Here is an 11,023-nt window from a genome sequence, read left to right on the forward strand (position 1 = left end):
AAATAAAAGCATTTTGTGTAGTATTCAGCGCACGAATGATAATTTATAAAAGTCAACATTATAATCCTATATTAAATCATGACAAATTTAATAAAAGGATAAATTACAAAAGACCCCTTGTACTATAGGGTCTGTTATAAAAGGCCCCTTCGATAAAAACCCCCTTATACTATGGGATCGTTTAAAAAGACTGTTAATAATATTTTTTAATTCTCATACTATCCTTTTAATAATTACTCGCAAAAAAATACTGTCTAACTTCCCCAACCTCACCATACACGAACAACAGTGGCAGTGGATTAAAGAAGTCCTCTTTCTCTCCCCCGATCTCTCTTCTTTCCTTTTCCCTTTCTCTCCCTCTGTTTTTTCGTTCCGAAGTACCAACACCATCTGCTGCAGGTTGTCTGTTTATTGTAATCCGTTTTGTTTTTCTGTTGAGATCGGCTATCGATTTTGATTTGGGTGACTCGTTCTTCGAAAAAAAATGGTAGACGTTCCGGTGGCTTCTCTTGTCTGAGCATGATAAACTAGGGTTTGACAAATTAGGGTTTTTCTGATGCGGTGTTTCACTGGAATTTGGGTGGGTCTGGGAAGACTGATGAAGTAGCGGAGGAGTTCCAAAGTTGGTCTAGAGAAATGAAAGTCATGGAGAGAGAGATGGTGACTTTGGTTCTGCTTTGGTTTATCCTGGTGTTTCATCCGTTGACCAGGATCTATGCTAATACGGAAGGTGCGTAGCTGCTTTTGACTCACCACTTGTGAGGTTTTGTAGGAATAAGATCTTTGTTTCTTACTCTTCTTGAGTTGTCGATTTGTTGATTGTTGATAGTACCATGGTTGTTGCCATACTTCGTTGAGTTGGTATTGTTCCGAATTTCGTTCAAATTGATGATATTGACGGTTGGGAAGAACTTGCTTGACCGCGGATGTTGTTTTTGTACTGAAATAAATTCCAGAATTGTAACATAAAGATATTAGGATTCTCTGCATACTAGTGACACCGTGGTATCAAGATATTAGGATTCTTCTTCACCTAGAGCTGCAAGGAATGGAAAACAAAGGAAATCTGCAAGAAGAAAGGGGAGGAGAAGAAGGATTTTGGAAGTCTGCCACCACTGCAATAGGTACCACCGTTGTTACAAAGTTAATATGGGGACTAAAAAATATTGCAATGGTCGATTTCAATGGAAGACTAAGAAGGGGGTCTTTGTCTGATGGTCATAGTACGGGGGGTTTTTGTCGTAAAACAAAATACAGGAGGGTCTTTGTAATTTATCCTAAATAAAAATAGTTTTAGTAAATTTTTAGCAAAGTGCCAACTAGCTGGTTAATAAGGTCTCTGGCTGGTTGTATCTGGTGGCGGATCTAGGATCTCTGATTGGTGAGGGCATGCATTATCATAACATCATCTTAATCATAACAAAGTGGGTTTGGGGCAAGGACCATACTCTCCGTCTCCAATCCCAATCATTGTCGAGGAGAAAGGTTAACCTCCACCTCCAATCCCTGATGGAGATGGCTTTCCCATTGAGGGACCCGAATCCCCAATTTTTTAATTAAAAGATTTGGGAAAAAGATTTACATGAAATCAAAGAAACAATTTTTAACATATATATATATAAGGGTAGTACTTATTCACTCCCCATCCTCAAGGGAAACATAAAGTTAATCCTCATAACTTCGTCGACTTGGGACAGGACATGGGTGTCACTCTTGCATATTTTTTACTTATCTCTTACCTATTCACCTATGAAAAAAGGACCTCTTTTAACAAACCATTTTTTATTTGATTCTACTATTTTATTTGAGTGGGGGTAATTGAAAACTTTTAAATTTATTCCTAAGTTTAATAATTATATAAACTTTTTTTTTCAAATCTCAATGGGGGCAATTGCCCACACTAACTTCAACATAAATTCAACAATGGTTGACTGGGATTGAATCCCACTTACTCCAGGGTTGGGGGGATTATGAGTTTGGGGGATGGGCTACACTGCTGTGTAGCCCTATGGTGCCAAATAAAAAATTAAAAAAAATAAAGGAGGTTTATATGATTGTCAGAAGCCGAGGGTGGTGTTAAAAGATATCAAAGATATAGAAACTTCAAAAAACTATAAATACATTGCTTACATTTCTCATTTTACCAAATATGAGAGCAAAAGGGGGAAGAAGGCAAACGTAGAAATTAACAGGTTTTTGTACTTAGATTGCTAAATTGGGAGATACCATGTATTATCAAAGAACTTAAGTTGGTTGTTGTGAAAGTGTGAAAGAGAAGGATTTTGTCAAAAAAGCAATTAGTAAGTATTCCACGCTTTAAGTTGTCTCATGAAAGTTTTAGTTAAGTGTTTAACAAGAAAGTCTTCCATACTTGTTATCTCATGCTTATTTGTTTACCTCATGATGAAGTGGCCTGCGAGCAGATTTCTCATTTTAAGAATCTTTTTGCTTCAAAGGGTTGTCAAATTTGGAGTGGTTTTTTTCTTTATTTTGCAGAGGACAATAATAATCTCTTTGCGGGTACCTTCTTTTGAAGTTCATTTGGTTGTGTAAGAAATGTGTAGTCTCAAGGCTCTTCATTTGGATGGAATTCCAGCTTTAGTTTACAAAAAGTTTGAAATTTGATGGGGCTTGACTAGGAGTGGCAAATAGGTGGGTTGAGAGAGCGTCAAGCATTAATTCACCCATATTGATCCACCAATCCATTTGTTACCCATATTATTGGAGGTTAGTAGGTTACAGTCCACCTTGACCCTGATCCACAGTAACCCACTCATATGACCCGTTAATCTACATTGGATTTTTTTTTTTACTTTTTCTTTGTTGCAAATGCATAAAAACATAAAAATATACATTTCAACTAAAAAAGCATAAAACATTATAAAAAAATCATATTTTTTTCAATTAAAAGAAATAAAAAATATAAAAACATAGAAAATGGTAAAAAATAAATATTTCGTTTAAAAACTAAAAATGCAGAAAAAACATAGAAAATGATAAAAGAAACTAAATAAAAGTATATTTAAATACACAAATTGCAGAAAATATAATGGAAGTTGATTTATCAAATATAAATAAAAGTATATATATAATGGAAGCTGTAGAAAATATAACAAAACATATAGAAAAACACAAAAATGCACAAAAAGTAGAAAGTACATAAAAATACACAAATTATAGAGAAACAACAGAAATCATAAAAAAACAATACTGGAATGACATTGCAAATAAATAAATAAATACAGGAAAGTTAAAAACAACACAGAAATTGCAAATAAATAAAAGAAATACAGGAAAATATATAAAAAAAAAACTAAAAAATTACAGAAGAATAGAATTGGAAAAAAAAAAAAAAGACAATACCAAGTCATAGAAGCCACTGCCCTCTAGTTTAGAGGGGGAGAGATAACAATGCCGACCATGGTTGTGCTCTGTTTTCTAGACTAAATAATGAGAAATCCATTAAAGAATAAACCAGAAGTACGATCAAGAGATTGTCCTTCCAGAAATTAGAGGAAGAAACACAAACCTCATATTTGGTTACACGGTGGGCTTGGACATTCAAATGCCTTAGAGCAAAGAAAAAATTACAGAAGAGTAACCTTCTCTGCAGCATTGTATAATCACGGATGATGGAACAAATTGAAAGAGGTGTACTCAGCTTACTGTCCTTCATTGCATCAATCATTGTTAAGCAATCACCATAAATCTGAACCTTTGTGCATCCTTCATCCACCACCATCCAAAGACCAAGGAGAGCTAACACTCTACATCAACGATCTAATTGAACGGTGTGAAGCATCAATGCTTGAAGTGAAAGATCATTGAAAATTCTTCTTCGGTTCCTCACTACTAGGGGTGTCAATGGACCGATTTTGGATTAGACACATCCAAATCAAAATCAATTTGGATGGATTGGACGAACCAACAAGACATATTAATTTTTTTTTGATAATTAAAAAAACAAATGAATTTCTAATAGACTTAGACCTTTATTGGTGAATTATTGCTAATAGACCTTTTAGTTTATTGGTAAATTATAGACCTTTTAGTTTATGTAATTTTTGTATGAATTATTGGTAAATTATTGCTAACAGACTTAGGCCTTTATTGGACACGTGTATCTCCTTTAAAACAAATTTTGTCCCTAGAAGACATTATGAGTGATAATATTATGGTTGTTCATGCAATTTTTCATTTTACGAGGTAAAACAGGGGATGGATGAGATTATGGATTTAAAAATTCATGTCTAAGGCGTATGATAGACATGAATAGGATTATCTTTTGGAGTTCTAGAAGCTCTTGGGTTTGCTTCTGATTGGTTTCAGTTGGTATTAGAATGTGTTTCTTCTGTTTTTTTTTTTTCCTTGATTTTTGGTTAATGGCACTCCTAAGGTTTCTTTATCCTCCAGGTGGGCTTAGACAAGGGAATCTTTTATCCTCTTTTAATTTAACAATGGAAGGACTTTAATGTCTTCTAATTAGAGTTGATGGGGAATTGATGGGGAAGATAGATTGCATAGTGATAGAATTAGATGGAGACCCTTTTGCATTTCAACCCCGCTAGAGAGTAGAGACCTATCAAAAGTGAACACCCCGGTGTCCGATACCCATATGGTGTGGGCTCCAAGTGGGCCCCATTTATCATGAAACACTGATATATTCACTCTTGATAGGTTGTGTATCCGGAATCCGTGACTTTGTTTCTAGCTTCATCCATTCATTTCTAGTTCATCTTCTATAGGCTTGTCAAAGGATTCTTGGAAAACATTGTGAAAAGTACCAGTGGAGCTAAAAGTAAAAAACTTTATATGAAAATATTTTCTAACAGAGCACTCCCTACTCTTACCCACAAATTGTTTCCACAATCCTACCGATATAATATTACTGCCGAGCATCTCCCCATAAAAAGAGATATATTCCCAATACATGGGTAGTGATGTGGGAAGCGGGAACAAGCATTCGAGCATGTCAAAAGAGCATCTTATATGTACATTAAAGCCAAAGGGGTAGGGGCACTTTCCTCTTTTGACACGTTTCATATTTATTAGTCTTATATATGTATACTCAAAACTCAGGACACCATGCATGAGTTCACAAGTTGAATTTTGTATTCTATTAATTTTTTATAAAAACAAAATAATGTAATGATGCATACAGAATATTTCTTATTTTTCTCACGAAAATTGTTGTCACTGTTTTTGCTTCATTCCCAAAATAAGACTATTTGGTTGACTTATAGCTGATAAAGGAAATTTTTGGATCATAATATCAATAAAAAATAATCATTTTGATATAATTTTTAAAATATAATAACTTTTAAAAGTATATATATAAAAAAAAAAAACAAAACTATTTTTCATTTTCTTGTTCCGCCCTTCGTTCCGCATTTCGGTAATCGATGTCCAAGTATCGATCGGTGGAGGCCCTTTCAATATTGGATACATATTATGACTTGATGGGATACCGCACAGTAAGGATACCAAAGACAAAGATAGGCCTCCATTTCCACGGGGATATCATATTGGATGTGCATCCTAACAACATCCTTTACGGTGGAAACATCTTGCAGGTCTGCTTTGGCTTTCGTTGAAAACGATGATAATGGAGATGTGATATACAATCAGCTACAAGTCTGTCAGGCTTTTGCTGGAAAAAGACAATAGAATCTGAAGGTGATCTACGATCTTGCAAAGCAGAAGATTGGGTTTGGCCCAGAGGTTGCAACTAATGATGATTGAGAATCATTCAGTACTCTATTGATTTAACTAAAAATAAGACTGTGTAAACTTGATTATGCACGTAGTACTTATAATCTCAAATTTTTATTAACCCTGAGAGAGATTTATTCGGTGGTTTGGAGGAGGAAGAAGATGAACACTATTTTTGTCATTTTTTTATATATTTTTAAAAAGTTACACTATTTTAGAAATTATATCAAAAGAATTATTTTTATTGATATTATGGCCCAAAAATCCCCCTTATCAGCTATAATTCCCATTTTCCTTCCCAAAAAAAAAGAAATTCTATTATTCTATTTTTTCTTATTCAATTCAATTGCAAAGCTTGATTTTTTTTAATCAATGAAACCACCCAATTTTTTTGTTAGAAAATCATATCTATAGAAGTCAAATAATTAATGATATAATTTGTTTTCTCGTGTATATGACAATGATGCCAGTAAACTCAGCATTCATGTTTATCATGTTTTCTCATACATCCATGCATGGATGATTATACGTTTATCATTTATGTATGTTCAATCATGTTATGGGGGCAGACATGGAGTGCTTCAGTGCTAAGCGGGTGGGCGGATGGACCTGTTTATGTGACCCAGTGTCCGATTCTCCTACGTACAAATCTTATATATATATATATATATATATATAGAAAATGGGTGCTCACTTCTTGTAAATGAAATCTATTCGTACAAATAGATCTACGGTCTTACGTTATAACAATCCGAACATGCGAATTCTGACAGATGTTCAATAGCTTCTCCTCTTTCACAAGCAACACTGTCAAGACATCATGACCGAGAGCTTTCTTGTCAGTCTTTGTCTCTGTTCCTTCTGTCTCTCTCCATCAAGATAGAGCCTTTTTCAATGAGTTGGGATTGTTCTTCTGCAAAAAAGCTATGAATCGGAGGATTCCTAATTCGTTCAAGTTCAAATAGACCCAATCTTGCATAAAGTCAGCATCGGTAGAATTTGGAATGATGAGCAATTGGGTTGGAATATATTGGGATAAAAAAGAATAAGTATAAATATTGTAGAAAAAGAGGACTACTTGCTTTGTGCTTTGGTAAGTCGGGTATACAAATAAGGGCCTATTTAACAATGTTTCCGATGAAATTTATCAAAGAGTTTCGTTTTTCAAACTTTGATTTTTCCACAAATTCAAGAAAAAGAATAGGTCATCCTGGCTCCATGTGGTTTACTATTATTAAATTTGATTATGGCTGGGCTGGGTTAGAGTTTTTTACTTCCAAAATTCACTCGGATTAGGTATACCAAAGAAAAAGAGTATCACTAATTATTGGATCGTGAACAGGAAAAGAGGAAAAATTCGCATGTAATTCACCCACAAAGATCAAAAGAACAATGGTATTGTCTTGAAGTTGCTAACTTTTGGCGTATTCAAAAAATAAAATGGTTACTAAATATTTTAATTTGCATGTTTCCTCCGATAATATGGTTATTATCAAATATTTTTCTTATTTTCACAATTATTTTTCTAAGAAGTACATTTTCCTTTCTAGTTGCCCCCGCAAAGCAGGGCCCATACGCTAGTCTATTAGAACTGTGATTTCTAGTTTCCCCTTGTTGGGCATGGACACACCAAACTACAATGTGTCTGGAGGGATGGGTGGGGTATGTATGTATATATGCATATATTAAATTAGAATACATTCTTATATAATTAAATATATAGTATGTTAATGGGTTTCAGTTTATATGCATATCTTATATTCTGTTGGTAATTGTATAGAATTTTACGTATAATAATTTATCAAATATATAATCATAATAAAATTTTAAATATATTTTCTGTAATTTTGATTATAAAATTAAGTTAACACTAATTCTTTTAATATAAATACTATTAATTCATATGGGCCAGGCCCTAGTAGGTCTCAAGGCCGTTAAGGTGATGGTAACACCCTATAAAAAAGGCCTGAGCCGGTTCATAATCATCCCTAAGTCCAACCGGTAAAAGATCGAGTTGGGTTGGGCCCGCCCAAGTTCTGCCTTACTCCAGACTAGGGGTGTCAACAGTATTCAAAAATGTGATTTCGAATTTGAGATTCAACATAATCGAATCGAATTCGGATAATTCGTATATCTAATTGGTTGAATTTGGATATCCTATTCATACCAAATAGCTAATCGAATTCGAATCCGATATGACCTGATTCGATTCGATAAATATCTGAATTTGACCTATTATTTAATTCTTATATATAATATATAAATTTTGTAAATGTTTTATATAATTTATATGTATAATAATTAAATTATATAAATTTATATATTGATATACTTCATATAAATAAAATATTTATTTTATATATTTATCAAGTACTTAAAATAATTAATTAATCGAATTCAAATCAAACATTCGAATATTTCATCGGATTCAAATTTGAATATAAATTTTCAATATCTATTAGATATCAAATCAAAATCAGATATCAAATTTTTTAATCAGATTCAAATTCGAGTATTGCCTGATCCAATTTAAATTTGATCCGTTTACAAACCCTACTTGAAGCAGATGGTGACGAGAAATGCAATTATCAAAACGTTCCCACAAATGCCCAACGGTGACCTAAGGAGCTACCCGAGCACGGGTTCCTCCGTTCTCTCCCATTGAAGAACTTACAGCAATCACCCATCGAAACTGAAGTTCTAGTATGCGGTAGCGTGTCAAAGGGGTCCTACATTCAAGTGACGCCCCGCCGCACTGAAATCGTATTCATCCCCCCCCCCCCCCAACACAAGAAATCGTGTTTGTTTCTTTTGTTTTAGTATATTATATAGAATTTTGTTTGATTCCATGGTGAAGAGAGTAGAGATCAAATTCTGGGTTGTTCTCTGAGTGTACAAAGATCAGATTTTCTGTCAAAAAAACGAATATGATCAAATTCAGACTATGGACACTAACACCCCCTGTGCATTTCAGATGACTAGCACGGCATCGGGGTGAAGTAAAGGGTATTACTGTCATTTTTTAAAATATAACACTGACGTGGTGTGGCATGTGAACAGATTATGACAAATTATGATGGAACCTTAATGGTAGAGGAGTAATTAATCAATTGTCAAAAACAGTAGGGGGTAGTGCAAGACAATAGTTAAACAATAAGGATAGAATTAGTCAATTATCTAATAAGTAGGGGCAGTTTAAGAAATTTGCCCATCTTTTTTTTTCCCTCCATGACCTTTTTCTCTCTTTTTAAGATGTCGATGATCACAAGAACAAGTAGGGCAGATCTAGCTCTTGCAGATCTAATATCACCGTATTATTTGAGGATGTCAAATATTTTGGGAATAGTCCTATTTCTTGCTTATTCAATAGCAAGAACTATGCTACTTGGAGGTGAGCCAAGCTGTTGGGGGGATCTTGCCATTCTAGGTAATATTTCAAATCTACTCCAATATGGTAAAAAAGCTTACTAAAGATAGCAATAACTGTTTAAGCCTTCAAATGTTAAGATTTCTCTGGAAGTTGTCAACTGTCAAATTTTGGGAGTCATCTATTAGACAAGGGATGAATATTTTTTCTTCTAATTGATTGATTCCTCTTATCAGTTGACCGATATCTACTTAAACTCGGTCTATTTGGGTTAGTCAGTTATGTATTTTTATGTCTCACAGTTTGGAAAGTCATGTCTTGACTATGACAGTCAACTAAATACATTTCTAGGTAGTCAATTATGTCTCTCAATCAAGCATATCATGCCTCGATTGTCACAATTAGACTTGTTCATGAGCCGGGTTCAGACCAGGCTTTGACTCTATATCAATAGAATACATTTAGGCCTAAGCCCAAGCCTAACCCAATCATTGGTCCTATCTTGAGCCCAAGCTCGACCCTCATATAAAGCCTGAAGCCTAGCTAGAAATTTGATAACAATTTTTTTTCTTTTCTTTTATTTAATAAGAAAAGTTTTATTTATATTAAAAGCCATCAAAACCTAAAAATAATAAAATATTTCACTATTACTTGAAAAAAGTAGAAGATGAACAAGAAAAAGTATTGTATATATTTTTATTATGTAATATATATTATCAAGTTGGGCTCGGCCTCAAGCCATGATCTTTTGAGAAAGCTCAATTCTGTGGGCCTAAAATCATGTCCAAGCCTAACTTAGAACGGATTGAGCCAAACCAACTCATCGGGTTACCTGGCCCGTGAACAGGTCTAGTCACAATTAGTTGATTATACATTTCTAAATAGTCAACTATACTATAGAGCTTGGGCAATCTTGCCTTACAGATTGTAAATTAATCTTATTCATTTCAAACCTGAAGTATGAGGAGAAGAAGAAGAAGAAGAAGAAGAAGAAAGGGAAGAAGGGTTCAGCTATTGTGGAAAAGTCACTCTCACCTAGCCGACCCACTTGTATTTATATTGTATATAATCTGAAATATAAAAGACTATTGTCCCTCATTAAATATGGGACACATAACTTAAACTTAAATAGAACAAACTATTCACTCTCAACTAGATAGACAAATGACTAAAATGCCCATGTACTGTCGGCCCTAACACTCCCCCTCAAGTTGGAGAATATATATCATATAATCTCAGCTTGTCACATATGTAATATACTCCTCCCCAAGACAACCCCTTTGTAAAAAGATCTGCTCAGTGGTTTCCTGAACTGACATGAGCTGTAATTATTACTCCATCGATCACTTTTTCTCTTACAAAGTGGTAGTTGACTTCAATATACTTTGTTCTCTCATAGAAGACAGGATTAGATGAAATGTGTACAGCAGTCTGATTATCACAATATAACCTCATGGGTCTGTCAATTGAAAATCCCATTTCTTGTAACAAATTCTTCAGCCAGACTAGTCCACATGTAGTATGAACCATAGCCCTATACTCAGCTTCTGCATTGCTCCTTGCCACTACTATTTGTTTCTTGCTCTTCCAAGTTACCAGATTGCCACCAAGGAAGGTACAATACCCTATGGTTGACCTTCTGTCTGACACAGATCTGACACAATCAGCATCTATGTATCCTTCTATCTCAAGAGTTTCTCTACTCTTGTATAACATACCACAACTTGGAGAACCCTTCAGATACTTAACTATCCTTAAGACTATTTCCCAATGTGGGACCCAAGGATGTTGCATAAACTGACTCACCAAACTTACAGCAAATAATATATCTGGTTATGTGATTGTCAGATAATTCAACTTTCCCACCAACCTCCTGTACCTTCCAGGATCATCAAACTCTTCACTTGCACCAACACTCAACTTAGGATTTGATTCCGTAGGTGT

The 11,023-nt window shown here is 34.4% G+C and overlaps 1 long non-coding RNA gene across 1 annotated transcript; it reads left to right on the forward strand.

Moving 5' to 3' along the window:
• Nucleotides 1–215: 215 nt before the first annotated feature.
• LOC148877916 (uncharacterized) lies at nt 216–5,835 on the forward strand. Its single transcript, XR_016099580.1, has 2 exons — nt 216–730; nt 5,574–5,835. It is a non-coding gene; the product is annotated as an uncharacterized LOC148877916 (long non-coding RNA).
• Nucleotides 5,836–11,023: the final 5,188 nt, after the last annotated feature.

Source organism: Nelumbo lutea, chromosome 1, assembly GCF_056320005.1.
Source record: "Nelumbo lutea isolate HS-2025 chromosome 1, American lotus-T2T, whole genome shotgun sequence".
Lineage (NCBI taxonomy): Eukaryota > Viridiplantae > Streptophyta > Magnoliopsida > Proteales > Nelumbonaceae > Nelumbo > Nelumbo lutea.